Source organism: Aotus nancymaae, unplaced genomic scaffold (genome assembly GCF_030222135.1).
Source record: "Aotus nancymaae isolate 86718 unplaced genomic scaffold, 86718_ANA_hifiasm-v0.15.2.pri h1tg000036l, whole genome shotgun sequence".
NCBI classification, from domain to species: Eukaryota; Metazoa; Chordata; class Mammalia; order Primates; family Aotidae; genus Aotus; species Aotus nancymaae.
The window spans coordinates 8,933,072-8,948,254 of NW_026988450.1; the positions used below are offsets into that span (position 1 = coordinate 8,933,072).

The 15,183-nt window shown below is 52.1% G+C and overlaps 1 pseudogene; it reads left to right on the plus strand.

The window, feature by feature from the left end:
- Positions 1 to 14,745: 14,745 nt before the first annotated feature.
- LOC135278192 (small nucleolar RNA U13) lies at positions 14,746 to 14,840 on the plus strand (annotated as a pseudogene).
- The last annotated feature ends 343 nt before the right edge of the window (positions 14,841 to 15,183 follow it).

The following is a 15,183-nucleotide window of genomic DNA, read 5'->3' on the forward strand; positions in this document are numbered from 1 at the left end:
GGCTGAGGAATGGTGCAGGGTCCACCTGAAATCTGGGTTACCTAGTCATTGTCCCTACCCTGGGGAATGGTGAGCAGGAGGAAAAAAGGGCTTTCTGTGCCCCAGGTGCCAGGCTCACACTCTCTACCCAGAAACAGTTCCCCAAGCTGGAGCAGGGGTCCTGGAAGAAGGCCCAGCAGGCAGGGCTCTGTCCTGGGCAGGCCTGCTGAGTCTTTCAGTGGCCCTGCAGTCACCATCCACCTGGTGGGACAGACACAAGACTCAGGCCTCCCGCTGGACCAGGTGGCTCACCCACATACATCGGCCTCAGCAGGAGACTCCCCCCAATCCTAGGCCCGCAAAGACTTCTGCAGAGCCAGCAGGCCACCTGCCTCTCCTGGGACACTGCAGCGAGTAGCCATCAAGAGTCTCAGCTGGAGGGGGGAAGGGCAGTTGCCCCTGCTCACCTGCCAGTCCAGGCTGAGCTCCTCCAGGCTGCGGGCCACAGAGTCATCAGGCAACCTCAGCTCATTACCTGCTTCATTGTCGTTGGTTCCCAGAAGGCCGGCGGATATGCCCTTGGGGAGGAGGGAAGCTGAGGAGACCCTGTGATCCTCCCACAGGGGACCGGTATGAGAGATGAGCCTGAGGCACACCAAGGAGTGGAGACTCCCACCACCTCCACCCCGGACTCCCAGAGCCCAGAGTTCTCCCTCCAAACCCGCATCAGAGGAGGGAGAGAAAACACAGGGACTGAGGACAGCCATGTGTCCCCCCATCCCCTCCTCACATCCTCAGCTCAAGTGGCCAGAATCCAGGCCTGCCCTTTGTGTTCCTTGGCAGAGGGACCACAGAAGGGCCAACTCCACCCTGGAGCCATGTATCCCAGGGATGGCGGCAGAAAGCCTGGGGCCTCAGTGCCATCATCTCAACCACAGTTGCCGCCTACAGCCCAGGGACCTGTCCCACTGGAAGCTGAGAATGGTGCATTCCGCAGAGGCTCTTGGTGGCGAGGCCCAGACTCACCGTGGTACCAGAGGCCCAGAGTCAGGCTGTAGAGGCAGTGGGCATGTCACAGGAGATGGAGACCCCGTCCTCACTGGCCAGCTCAATCCTGGGGATGTTACTCCTTGTCATGGCAGGAGGCAGCTGGAAGTCTGGACAGCTCTCCCCCAGCAGGGAGGAGTTGTACAACCTGTAAGCCAGAGCGGGTGGTCAGGAGGACTGACCCACAGATGGGACAGGCTTGAAAGGGCCGGCCACCCAGGTGACCTACCACATGCACAGGTCTCCGGGGAAGCTTGGGCCTCTCCTCACCTGCAGGCTGGGGTAGAAGATGAGGGTCATGTGCTTCAGCTCCACAGTCAGAGCCCCGAGCCTGTCTGACTCAGCATCATGGAGAATGTGTTGTGAGCAAAGACTTGGGCCAGAAGGACGCTGCCACAGTGGGCGCTGAGGTCCCACACCCGGCCGTTGAAAGTCACCACATGCTGGGCTCCGGCCACCAGGGCATGTTCTGGGGAGAAGCAGCCCAAAAGACAGGGTGAGTGGAGCCAGCACCACCCACCACAGTGGGAACCTGATGCCTAGACCCCCAGCTTGGCCTGCCTGAGGCCAGGAGTCCCCCTCCTGCTTCAGAATGACATGAGCTGAAGGGCTACAGTCAATTCAGCCCTAACAAGAAATGGAGTCCTGAGACCTACTACAAAAATGCTGTGCTAAGTAACAATGCCTGGCTCAAAAGCCATGTATTCTGTGCTTCTGTTTACATCAGATGTCCAGAGCAGACACAGCCATGGACACAGCAGGCAGACTGGTAGCTGCAGGGTTTCACTTTAGGATGATGATAAAGTTTTAAAATCGATCGTGGTGAGGCAGGCACAACTTTGGGTAAACTAGAAGCCATGGAATCGTGCACTTAAAATTCACAGATCGGCCGGGCACAGTGGCGCTAAGCCATCCCAGCGCTTTGCAGGGCTGAGGCAGGAGGATCACTGGAACCCAGGACGTCAAGGGTGCAGGGAGCCAAGATCGCACCACTGCACTCCAACCATGACACAGTGAGATCTAGTCTCAAAAAAAAAAAAAAAAATACAAGTCATCCATTTAATCTCAAGGAAGCTACTTGGGGGGAAAAACATTGACTGTTTGAGGGAGCCATTGGCCATCCACTTAAACATGACAGCGGTGTCCTGCAGACCTGCCCTCTTCTGGGTAGGAAAGAGATGGCCTGTGAAGGAGCAGGTATGACCAGTCCAGCCAGTGTGGCCCCTGAGCTGTGCCTTGGAGGTGCTCATGCCCCTGGCAGGGAAGCACCGTCTATGGTGCACAGCCAGGCACTTGATGGCCAGGGCCAGCATCCCAAAGGAGGCACTGCCAGCCCCGTGGTCAGCTGTCAGAACTGAGGGGCACAGAGAAGCCCATGGTCACACAACTTGAAGACCAGGCTGTTTTCTACAACATCAGTGTGCTGCTTAGACATGACTGCACCCATGTTGCTAGGGAGCTGTAGGCCTCCATGTGAGTCCCACACAGATAAACTACTGCTTGCCAAGCCTGGGTACCGTGGCTTCTCCCCGACCATGAGGGGCTCCCTCATGCATTAAGAACTGTACATGCCACTTACCCATGTGAGCAAGTCACATTGTTACCTGCATTTCACAGAGGAGGAATCCAAGTCCACAGAGGTTAGCAGTCTCACAAGCTACACGCAAGCTCCCCAGGAGCCTAGAGCCGGTCATGCCAGCACAGCCCTTGGCTGCAGGTCGCCCCTGACCAGCGAGTCTGACCTCAATTTGTGCCCTTCCAGCTGTAATGGGAGGTCTGCCTGCTGCTCCAGCAGAGCCCACAAGGAGGGAGCTGGCCTGAGGCCATAAACCACACACTGTACTCCTCTGCTGGGCCAGGCCTTACAGTCTGGACAAAAGCAGGATATGCAGCCTCAGCCCTAGTCCCATAGGACCTTGGGAAGTCCAGTAAGCTCTGGGCCTGGCACTGTGATGCCACAAGCCTCTGCAAGCTTCTTTGTGCCCTGGCAGTACCTGCTCCTGCATGGCCCTGCTGCTGTGCCCACGGCACAACAGGCTTCCAGGGAGGCTGGCACAGCCTGAGGCAGGAGTCACACTCCCAGAGACCCTGCAGCAGGCAGCATGAGCCAGTAGAACTCGGCCAGCACGTTGGCCCTGGACAGCTCTCGGAGCGGCCGCTGTTCCCTAGAAGGAGCACAGGACAAGTCACTATGCCTGGCCGAGCCTTGCTTCCTTTGGCTGCTTCCTTGGGGAGGGGCTCTCCTTGTTTTAGGAAATCCTATAATGAGGTGGAGGACAGAGGCCGGCATGACAGCAGAGGTAGGGAGGGAGACTGGGACAGAAACAAGCTGCCCTATTTTAAGGACGCAAACATCATGCCTGATATGCCCCCTGGGTCTTGGGCAGCATGGGGCCTCTGTGTGTGGGGATGCCACGGACAGGAGCTGGAAGGTGTAGGAAATTTTTTTTTGAGACAATCTCATTCTGTTTCCCAGGCTCGAGTAGAGTGGTACTATGTTGACCCTGTGACCTCTGCCTCCTGGGTTTAAGTGAGTCTCTTGTCACAGCCTCAGGAGTAGCTGGAACTACATGCACTCACTGCCATGCCCAGCTAATTTTTGTATTTTTAGTAGAATCAGCGTTTCACCATGTTGGCCAGGCTGGTCTCGAACTCCCGACCTCAAGTGATCTGCCCAAAGTGCTGGGATTAGAGGCATACGCCACCATGCCCAACCAACGGGTCTAGAAAACTTCTACAGTTGAGGGGAGGACTGGAACTTTCTCAATATGTAGAGTAGGGTCAAGCCTGTGAGATCTGAATGATCAGGGAGATCTCAGCTCACGTTGGGGTGGAGTGGGAAGAGTAACATTGCGCACACTGTTGTTGATGGGCCAGTGGCCTCACTTACCTTCTAGGGAACACAGAGGCCCTGCAGCTGGGGGCAGGAAGCATCTTCAATGCCCTCCCTGCCAGTTGAACCCATTTTTTGGCACTCCCCCCAGATCCCACTCACCAGGTAAGCGAATAACCAGGAAGGTGATTCTTCGACCACGCCAAAGCCCTGCTGGGAGAGCTCTTCCCTTCCTCAGGCTACATTCTGACTACAAGGTGGCAGAAGCAGGAACTTGTATTACATGGAGCCTTTTCCCCATGATGTGGGTTTAGTCCCTATTCTACAGCTGGGGAAACTGAGGCACACAGAGCCGATGCAGAGGAATCCCTGTTGGAGGGAGAGCCGGAGTCCAGATGCTCTGCAAAGCTACCAGCATGGAAGAAGGGGGTTGCCCCCCTGCCTGGAGCCCGGTTCCTGGTGAGCCTCATGCCTGTGAGGGAAAAGGATTCTGGGTCCCCCACTTCTAACCACCACCCCCGTGTTCTCAACACAGGGACCAAAGGGGCCTTTTGCAGTGAAAGGGTGATCTCATCCTGCCTAGGTCAGAGAAGCCAGAGTCCTCCTCCCCACCCCCAACCTTGGGACCTCCCAGTCCCTCCCAGTTGCTTCAGCCTTGCCACCTGGCTATTCAAACAGGCCTGGCATGGTGGCGCATGCCTGTAATCCCAGCACTGAGGTTCTGGAGCCCAAGATTCTGAGACCAGCCTGGTTAATCTAGTGAAACCCCATCTCTACTAAACATAAAAATTAACCGGGTGTGGTGGTAAATGCCTGTAATCCCAGCTACGTGGGATGCTGAGGTTGCAGTGAGCTGAGATCACACCACAGCACTCCAGCCTGGGTGACAATGAGACTCCATTTCAAAAACAAACAGGCCTCCCTCTCCCAGGCCTCTATAGTGGTGCCCACACCTGGAGCTGTGTTCCCATGCTGGCCCCATGGCTCTTGCTCAAACTGTACCTTCTCGTCAAAGCCGGCCATGGCCACACCATAGGATCCCCCACCCACCATCTCACCAATGTTCCTCCTCTAGCATTTGCCACCTCATGTATGGCTCAGCGGGGGTAAATGATGAGCAGTGGGCCACACCCAGCCTATGGCTGGCTTCTGCACAGCCTGCAAGAAAGAAGGGCTTTTGTGTGTTTAAAAAATTACAAAACAGGCCTGGTGAGGTGGCTCCTGTGTGTAATTCCAACACTTTGGAAGGCCGAGGAAGTTGCATCACTGAAGGTCAGGAGTTTGAGACCAGCCTGGAGTGGCAAAACCCTGTCTCTACTAGTAACGCAAAAAAAATTAGCCAGGTTCAGTAGTGCACACACCTGTAGTCCCAGCAACTCGGAAGGCTGAGGCAGGAGAATCGCTTCAACTCAGGAGGCAGAGGTTGCAATGAGCTGAGATCACAACACTGCGCTCCAGACTGGGTGACAGAGCAAGATTCCATCTTAAAAAAGAGATTACAAAACAAAAGCAAGGAAATGTGACAGAGCAGAATGACCTTAAGAGGCGACTCTCAGGCGCTCTACAGGGAGCTGCGCACACCCTACTGTAGATAATTTCTTTTGCTTCTTGTCTGTCTCTGAGTAAAACTGAACTTTCTGAAGGTAGGGGTCAGCCTGGCCCACTGTGCTCCTCTACAGCAGCTCCTAAAATCCTGCCTGCACTAGGACCATGCTCACGAGGTCTCTATGGAGTGAGGAAGAAACCCCAGCTTCCTCTCCTGTGAACTGGGGAGTGAAGAAGCCTCTGTGCAGGGTGGTGAGAGGAATCAGTGTGTGTCGAAGCATTCAGCATTGCACCTGATAAGTGGCAGGAACGCTGGATGCACCACTCCCAACCCTGCATTACCTGGCTGTGAGGCCATACAGGTCCAGCAGGGGTTTGCAGAGCCTCTTCAGTGCCCATGAGAACGTGGCCTCAGCCCAGGACAGCATCTGGTGGGCCACCTGGAGAGGGAGGGGACAGAGCTGTCTTAGTCATCCTCAACTGCCAGCCACACCCCATCCTTGCTCTCACCAGCTCCAGGGCACCTTTCAGTGTGGCCAGGCGCCTTACAACGGGCAGCCACCACCCACCATGAGGCCTCTGGGCAGCTTGGAGACCCAGCCCAGGCCTCAAGGAGATGGGTCCTGTTCCTGGGATTAAGATGGTGAGGGGAGTGGGGGAAAAGGAATAGAGCAGCAGGCACTGGAGATTGCAAGTGAGTCATGACAGCAGACCCGAGCCACCTCTGCAAGGCCTGCTCATAGGTTATCTGGGAACTTGGATCGGGGGAGGGTTCCCACCAATCCTAGAAGTGATACGAGGCACTCTGCACCTGAACTGTTTGTACAAATGTTATTTATGCTGAATTCCTGCTTGTCTCCTAGGAGTCTGACAGTGGTCCGTGCCAAGCAGTACCTGCCAATGTGGCAGCCCCCACTAAATACCCTGGGTGACATAGTGCTGTGACAGCCAAGTGCATCCCATGTGAAGGTACTGGGACTGGGAGATGACACTTGGTGCTTGTCCTGGTTCCCCCTGGGCACTGCCCTGACCCCCTTCCCTGTGCTGACACTCCTGTCTTCTCACTGTAGTCAATCACAGCCGCGACCAACACTGTGTGCCAAGTTCTGGAGCACTCTTTCATTGCCCTGTGTGTGGCCATAGGACTCTGGCACAGCAGAGAGGATGCAGAGGTGACATTCAACAGCCATTCAGAGGGACGCCAAGCCTGGTGCTGGGCAGGGTCTTAGCCCCAGATGGTGGAGAGGCCACAAGTTCCTAGTCCTGCCAGGAGGGCAGTTGGGGCAGCCACTGTGAGTGTTTAATGACCACACGGCCACAGAGAGCTCATTGTGGAACCAGAAGAGACCCTGTGGCAGTGAGCTTAACAGAAACAAGGCTGTACGCTCCAAAGAAAGCAGGCGGAAGACGGAAGAAACTGAGATAGCAGGCATAAGGGGTATTTGCTTGGAGACCTTGTAAGAATGAGACAGCAGACCATGAAAAAAAGAAGGTTGGGTCAGGCGCGGTGGCTCACGCTTATAATCCCAGCACTTTGGGAGGCTGAGGCCGGCGTACCATGAGGTCAAGAGAACAAGACCATCCTGGCCAACATGGTGAAACGCTGTCTCTACTGAAAATACAAAAATGAGCCAGGCATTGTGGTGAATGCTTGTAGTCCAAGCTACTCAGGAGGCTGAGGCAGGAGAATCACTTGAACACAGGAGGCAGAGGTTGCAGTGAGCCGAGATCGTGCCGCTGCACTCCAGCCTGGTGACAGTGCAAAACTCCATCTGAAAAAAACAAATCACCACCATTTGCTGGACTGGATGTGAAAAGGGAAAAAAAATGTACAAGGTGAAATGTTGCTGTAGAAGAACCACCACCTGTTCAGCTGCCAAGCACACTATCATTCCTAACTCAGCAAAAGAACCCACCCTCCAGGAAAAAGTCCATTTTTATGTTTGGAAATCTCTGTTTCCCAAGCCCTCCTTCCAGTCCTTGGCACTGTGACAAGCATTTCTCACCCCTGGGGACATGGAGATGAAGATGCAAAAGGGAAAGTCACCAAGGCTGAGTTTCAGCTGCCTGCATCCTGGCAGCCAGGCCCAGAGGGCCATAAGGGGTTCCCTAGCTTCCACCATCCACACTGGGCTCTTGGAGCACGGCTCTGCTGCAGTGGCTGGGCTCACCTCCATGAAGTGATTGCTCAGGGTGGGTTCTGAGTCATTCTTGAAGGTCTGGCTGACATGGAGATGCCTCTTGTTGCTGCTCTCGTCCCAGTGCTTCCCATAGGTCACCTCCAGTTCAAGCGATTCTCTTGCCTCAGCCTCCGGAGAAGCTGGGATTAGAAGTACCCGCCACTATGCCTAATTTTCATAGTTTTAGTAGAGACAGGGTTTCACCATGTTGGCCAGGCTGGTCTCAAACTCCTGACCTCATGATCCACCCACCTCAGCATCCCAAAGTGCTGGGATTACAAGCGTGAGCCCCTGCACCCAGGTTTTTGTTTTTATTATTTGTTTATTTTAGACACAATCTCACTCTGTTGCCCAGACTGGAGTACAGTGGCACCATCTTGGCTCATCGCAACCTCTACATCCTGGCCTCAAGCAACCCTGGATGAACAGATATACGTCTGAGGCTGAAGTGTCAGCCCTGGAACCATTCCTATGTAGTTATGCTATTGGGAGCAAGTTCATCTCTTTGGGGATGAGCTCAGGGTACTCAGATCACCACTTGCCTGATTCTGGTGCTCTCTCTGGATGTCCCACCTGGCCTGGGCACCCACCTTGTGGCTGAAGGCAAGGATCTGTGTGCAGTGGAGCTCATGGCCCAGCTCAAGCCTGTAGGTACCATCTGAGCTGCTCTTGGTCTGTAGCCTCTGACTGGTGCTGCACTGGTAAGCCGGCTGCTTTGCCTGAACTGTGAGGATCAATCAAGAGACCCCTGCCCTCCCCTGCCAGGCAGCCCTCCACCAGGGCTCCAAGAGGAGGAGGGCCCAGCCCAGCCTGGCCTCAGCCATGTCCCACCGGCCCTGTGCTCTGCTTCACCTGTCACTCCATTAGAACCTGTCCATGGGGAGGTCTTAAGAGATCGATAAATGTCCCCTCAACAGACACACCTTTTTTTTTTTAATGAGCAGGTACTAAGTCCTACTCAGAACCCACAGAATGACTAATAGAAAAATCCTGTGGTGACAGCATATCTTAGCTCACAGATAAGCCAGAGCCACAGCCACAGGAAACAGGGCAGGCCCTGCCACCTCCACCTGTCCCGCAGCCAGGCACGCAGTGCCTTACCCAGGAGGCTGTATTGGATCCTCAGGGAGTTGGTCCAGAGCCAGCGCCGCTGCTGCAGCAGGCTACAGGCATGCAGCCCCACCAGCCCTGGCACAAAGGGCTTGGTACCCAGGGCAGCCATCCACCGTCCATCCTCCTCCTTCCTTTCCAGCAGTGCTGCAGGGACAGAGAGCAGGCAGGTGAAAGGGACAGCCCTCAGGGACCAACACCCCGAGCCTCAGGCAAAGAGGGGACTTGGGGTTGGGGGCTCTTTAGAGAATTGACATCTGCGTCCTGCTCAACAGGCCACAGAGAAGCCTGATCACGACTCACTGCAGCCTCGTCCTCCCAGGCTGAATCGATCCTCCCACCTCAGCCTCCCAAGTAGCTGGTACTACAGACATGTGCCACCATATTGGCTTTTTTGTTGTTGTTGTTGTTTTTGGTAGAAACAGGGGTCTCACCGTGTTGCCCAGGCTGGTCTTGAACTCCTGGGCTCAAGCAATCCTCCTGCCTTGGCTTCCCAGAGTGCTGGGATTATAGATGTGGTACACTGTGCTTGGCCCAAAAATAAAGTAGAATGAGGCCAGGCACAGTGGCTCATGCCTGTAATTCCAGCACTTTGGGAGGCCAAGGCAAGCAGATTTCCTGAGGTCAACAGTTCGAGACCAGCCTGGCCAACATAGTGAAACCCAGTCTCTACTAAAAATACAAAAAAAAAAAAGAAAAATCAGGTGTGGTGGTGGGCACCTGTATTCCCAGCTACTCAGGAGGCTGAGACAGGAGAATCACTTGAACCGAGGAGGGAGAGGCTGCAGTGAGCCAAGATTGCACCATTGCCTCCATTCCCAGCAACAGTATGAGACTTGTCTCAAAAAAAAAAAGTAGAATGAAACAAAATCAAATAGGACAGATGACAAAAGAAATAACCACACATCATGGGTTGTCGGGTAAATTTCACCTTCTGTAGCTTCTGCTTCTGCAACACTGAAGGTCATCCAGAAAACACAGGTGGAACTGGGCCAGCTGTTATGACTCCCAAACACCCACATGAGGTGGCCAACAGCAACAGCCACCGCTCCAAGGACCCCCAGCCCCAGCTCCTGTCCTTACCTTGGAGTCTTTCAGGACCAATAAGTGGCACACCCAGGTGCCACCACCCCGGCTCTGGCACAGAGCCAGCACCTGCTCAGCCTGTGTGTGTTTAAAATGCCCAGTGTATTTTAGGTCAAAATGTTACATGTGTTTCTTATCATGGATGAGAATAAAAGCCCAAAAGCTGCTATTTTAAGGTTTATGGGGGCAGATGGAGGTTGGGGGAGGTTCTGGGGCTCACATTGAGCCTGTGTCTGTCCTTAGATGGGATGTTGATATTGAGAGGCTGGGTTGATGACCATCAGGAGGCATTTGGTCCACACCCTAGCCTGGCCACGGAGGAGACAGGGCACAAGGGATCTCATCTCCTACCTGTCACGTGGGCCTCGTCACTCAGCAGATGGCTCAGCGATGCAGAGAGGCCAGTTTGCTGCCCACCTGCCACGTGAGGTTCCCTGTAAAGACAACAGGGCTGCCCCCATCACCAGTTTCATCTCCAGCTGCTCCTGGAACCGCTCAGCCTTGCCGACCATGGGTGACTGCAGGTCACTCTACCCTGAAAAGGCCTTGGTATCACCTGGAGTGACAGGCTTGGCCACCAGGCCCAGCCATGACCACACAAGCTGGGACTAGAGAGAGGGCAGGAGACAGCCCAGCTAATGGTGTTCTCTGCTGATCCTTTCCCAATTTTTTTTTTATTGAGACAGTCTCACTCTGTCACCCAGGCTGGAGTGCAGTGACAGAATCCTGGTTCACTGCAACCTTCACCTCCCAGGTTCAAGTGATTCTCCTGCCTCAGCCTCCCAAGTAGCTGAGATGACAGGCACACACCACAGTGCCCAGCTAATTTTTCTATTTTTAGTAAAGATGGAGTTTTGCCATGTTGTCCAGGATGGTCTTAAACTCCTGAGCCCAAGTGATCCGCCCACCTTGGCCTCCCAAAGTGCTGGGATTATAGGCATGAGTCACTGTGCCCAGCCCTTCCTCAATTTTTTAAACTCCAGATTTCTCAAAATTAGAAACTGTGTTACAAACTCAGACATAAATACAAAGGATTCCTATTTTCTCCTTGACAACCATCAGGAACTCAGTCGACAGTCACTATGGAATGTGACTAGAATCAACCCCATCTGTCACCTCCGCTGCACACCAGCTCCAGCCCTGGTCATCGTGCCTGTCTCACTGCAACATCCTCCTGGCTCTCCCAGGTCCCATCCCACCGCTGGTAACTGATCTCCACGTGGTGACCAGACATGTCAAATGATGGCTCACTGGCATTTCTTACAGTAAAATCCAAAGTCCTTGAGAAGGCCATTGAAGCCAGAACATTGTTGGTCACTGGTGCAGACACTGGCAGGTGGGCCACGGGGACAGCTCAGTACACTCCAAGGCCCCACACCAGAGATCCTCTAGAAAAGCCATGAGCAACTACAAATACCATCTTTTGATGTCCCTGCCAACCTGTGGACACACCCCACACGCCCCTCTGATAGCCACTAGCTGGTGAATTCACCCAAAAGATGTCAAAACAATACTTGCTATTACCAGACCATCACTACTTAATGTTGTGTTCCCCTGATCCACACCGATGTGTGTGCAGATGTATGTGTATGAATGTGCATCTGTGTACAGATGTATCTGTACATGGATGTGTGTAGATGTGTATGTATACAGATATATGGAAATACACAGATATGTGTGTATGAATGTGTCAACATGGATGTGTGTGTACAGCGATGTGCACATGGATGTGTCTAGACGTGTGTGAATGTGTGTAAAGACGTGTATATATATGGATGTGTGTATATGAACGTGTGTGTACAGATATGTCTACATGTGGATGTAGATGCTCGCAGCTCTTCCTGCTGACGGGCACATCCTAGTGCCGGCTTTCTCCAGTGTGTATCAGAGGCTGCGCAGTGGTATCAGAGCTTCCTCAGGGTGCACGCGAACAGGGTGAGCACAGAATTTCTCTCCCAAAACACAACACTTTGCAGTTAAAGAGAACACTAGTCACAAATGCGTCAGGTCAGCAGGCGTAAACAGGCTCTCCAGGCAACCCAGGACCCAACCCACACACACCGGGGGAGGGAGTGCCAAACGGAACACTTCCCACACCAACCTTAAATCCCACAAACTTTCAGACACGTTGAACCCAAGCTCTGGCACTTTGTATTCATGAGCTCATCTGCCTCAGTTTCCTCAACTTGTATGGGGTTACAAAGAGGACTTGAAGAAGGGACCTCCTGTCTGCTGGAACAGGCTCCAGAAAGTTAAAGAGAGCCGGCTGTTACTACGGTTGTGATGAGTCTGGGGTGGATGGAACTAGAATTTCTCCAAAGGCAAATAAACATTTCCAGGCTTTAGACAGCTCTATAGGGAGCAGCAGGAAGGTCTGAGGGGAGGTACAGGAAATCTGTGCTTGCACATTTAGCAAATGATGAGACATTCAAGGGCCCCTGGGAGTTCTGGAAATGAGGCAGAAGTCTCAGCCATCCGACAGGTGGGGCTTTAGGAGGAAGACGGCTCTCCCCTGACATGGGTCTTCTCCCCACCCAGGCTGACAGCACAGGTGGAGGCAGACAGAGTATGCAGCAAGACATCCAGCCCCGGCTTCAGATGCTCCACTCCAGGCCTCTGAGAGGACACTGGAAACTGAGGCAGAATTGTGTGATCCACTGCTGAATGTGCCCAGTGGTCATGCCTGGCAGGATCAAGTCTAAAGCTGCTATTTGTACCCTGGCTGGAGTACAGTGGTGTGATCTCGACTCACTGCAACTTCCACCTTCTAGATTCAAGCAATTCCCCTCCCTCAACCTCCTGAGAAGCTGGGCCTACAGCCATGCACCACCAAGCCCAGATAAGTTTTATATTTTTAGTAGAGACAGGGTTTTACCTTGGCCAGCCTGATCTGAAATTCCTGACTTCATGTGATCCTCCCGCCTCAGCCTCCCAACATTTGTATACGTTTTGAAGTCACCCATCTGCTTGAAAAGGGGATAGAAGTTTTAAATCTTCTCCCCAGGATGGAGGAGACAGACACAAAACTTCAACACAATGAAAAGGGCTTCAAGTGACTCACTAAGTTCCATCCAGATACCCTTGGGTAACAACCAACTCCACAAAAAAGGAAAAAAAAAAAAACAGAAAAGAAAAAAAGATAGAAGGGCGTGGTGGCACAGGCCTTAGTCCCAGGTACTTGGGAGGCTGAGGCAAGAGGATTGCTTGGGTCCAGGGGTTCAAGGCTGCAGTGATTTAGGATCATGCCATTGCATATAAGACCTTGTAAAACAAAGAGAAAAGTAGGGGAGAGAGAAAAGGAGGGGAGAGGGGGAAAAGACATGGGGGAATGGAAGGGAAAAGGGTAGGAAGAGGAAAAGAGGGAATAGAGGGAGGGAGAGGAAGGAAAGAAAATAAAAAAGGAAGAAAAGAGAAAAGAAATGAGAAAAACATATAAACCTTGTGGCCAGAGAATTCCACTGCTAAGAATTTACTCTGCAGAGAGAATGGTGTTCACCACAGAATAATTGTAACAGAGGAAACCTGGGAAAACTCAAGAGCACTTCATTGTGAAACTAGCCAAATACAATCCATTCCATTGACTATTACATGGTCATTCGCACTACACGGGAGACGCTTTTTTTTAAGTGGATATATTAACTCCATGTGCTTATTGTGTGCATAGATCATCTCGGAAAGGAATCGCCAAAGCAACCCTAACAGTGGTTGGCTTTCAGGAGGAGTGGGAGAGAGGCTTTAAGGCTGCACCAGCACCAAACAATAGAACTTCTTGCAAAGAAAACCATGTTTCAGAGCCACCCACAGCTGTGGAGCAACTGAAATGTGGCCCACGCAGCCAAAGGACCAAATCTTTCATTTTCTTTAATGTTAATTCATTTAGATTTTTTTTTTTTCTTTTTTGAGATGGAGTCTTGCTCTGTTGCCCAGGCTGGAGTGAAGTTTCATAATCTTGGTTCACCGCAACCTCTGTCCCCCAGGTTTAAGCAGTTCTCCTGCCTCAGCTTCCCAAGTAGATGGGATTACAGGGGCTCACCATCACATCTGGCTTTTTGTGTTTTTAGTGGAGATGGAGTTTCACCATGTTGGTCAGGCTGCTCTCAAACTCCTGACCTCAGGTGAGCCACCTGACTCAGCCTCCCAAAGTGCTGGGATTACAGGCATGAGCCACCATACTCGGCCTCACTTAGATTCCAATAAACACATATGCCACTGGCTGCCGTATGGGAGACTCAGTTCTATATTCTTTCATAGCTTTTGAACTTTGAATCATTTAAATGCATTGCCTATTTTTTTCAGTTGTAGAATTTAATAGAATAGTATTTAGATTGTATTAATCTAAATGAAATTTACCATAGAATTTAAATTGTACCAGCGAATGCTGATATATAAAAAGACTGTCAAGATGTGTGTGTGTGTGTGTGTGTGTGTGTATATATGTATGCATGGTTTTTTTTTTTTTTTGAGTCAGAGTCTCACTCTGCTACCCAGTCTGGAGTGCAGTAGTATGAACTTGGTCACTGCAACCTCCGCCTCCAGGATTCAAGTGGTTCTCCTGCATCAGCTTCCTGAGTCACTGGAATTATAGGCATGCACCACCATGCCCACCTCATTTTTGTATTTTTAGTAGAGAAGGCATTACACCATGTTGGCCAGGCTGGTCTTGAACTCCTGACCTCAAGTTATCCACCTGTCTCGGCCTCCCAAAGTGCTGAGGATTACAGGCGTGAGCCAGCATGCTCAGCCACAAAGGTGTATTTTTGAGTAAAAACAGCAAGGTACAAACAAAAAAATAGTGAACAGCTGGGGGTGGTGGCTCATTCCTGTAATCCTAGCACTTTGGGAGGCTGAGATGGGAAGATCGCTGGAGCCCAGGACGTCAAGGCTGCAGTGAGCCATGTTTGCACCACTGCCCTCCAGCCTGAGTAATGGAGCAAGACCCTGCCTCAAGAAAAATTAAAATTAAAAAACTGAAACCTAAGCATGATGATTGGGTTTTCATGCTATTGTATATGTGCCTTCCTCAAAACTTGTTACGATATCATCACATGACCCATCTGATGTGAAAAAGAAAAAAACAAAACCCAGAAACTCAAACTAAAAATATTTGCAAATCTATAGCCTTATGCCTTGTCCTGCATCTCCCCAAAAGACGCTGAAGCCCTACGCCGCAGGGTCTGTGGATGGGACTTTATTTGGAAATAGGCTCTTTACACGTGATCAAGCTAAGCTGAGGTAATGAGGGTGAATCCTAATCCCGTGTGCCTGGTGTCCTTATAAAAAGGGGATGTGTGGACAAAGACACCTACCAAGGGAAGACAATGTCAAGGCAGAGACAGAAGACCACCTACGAGCCAAGGACATCTGGAGGCTCCGAGAATCCAGGAGCAAGACCTGGGACAGACC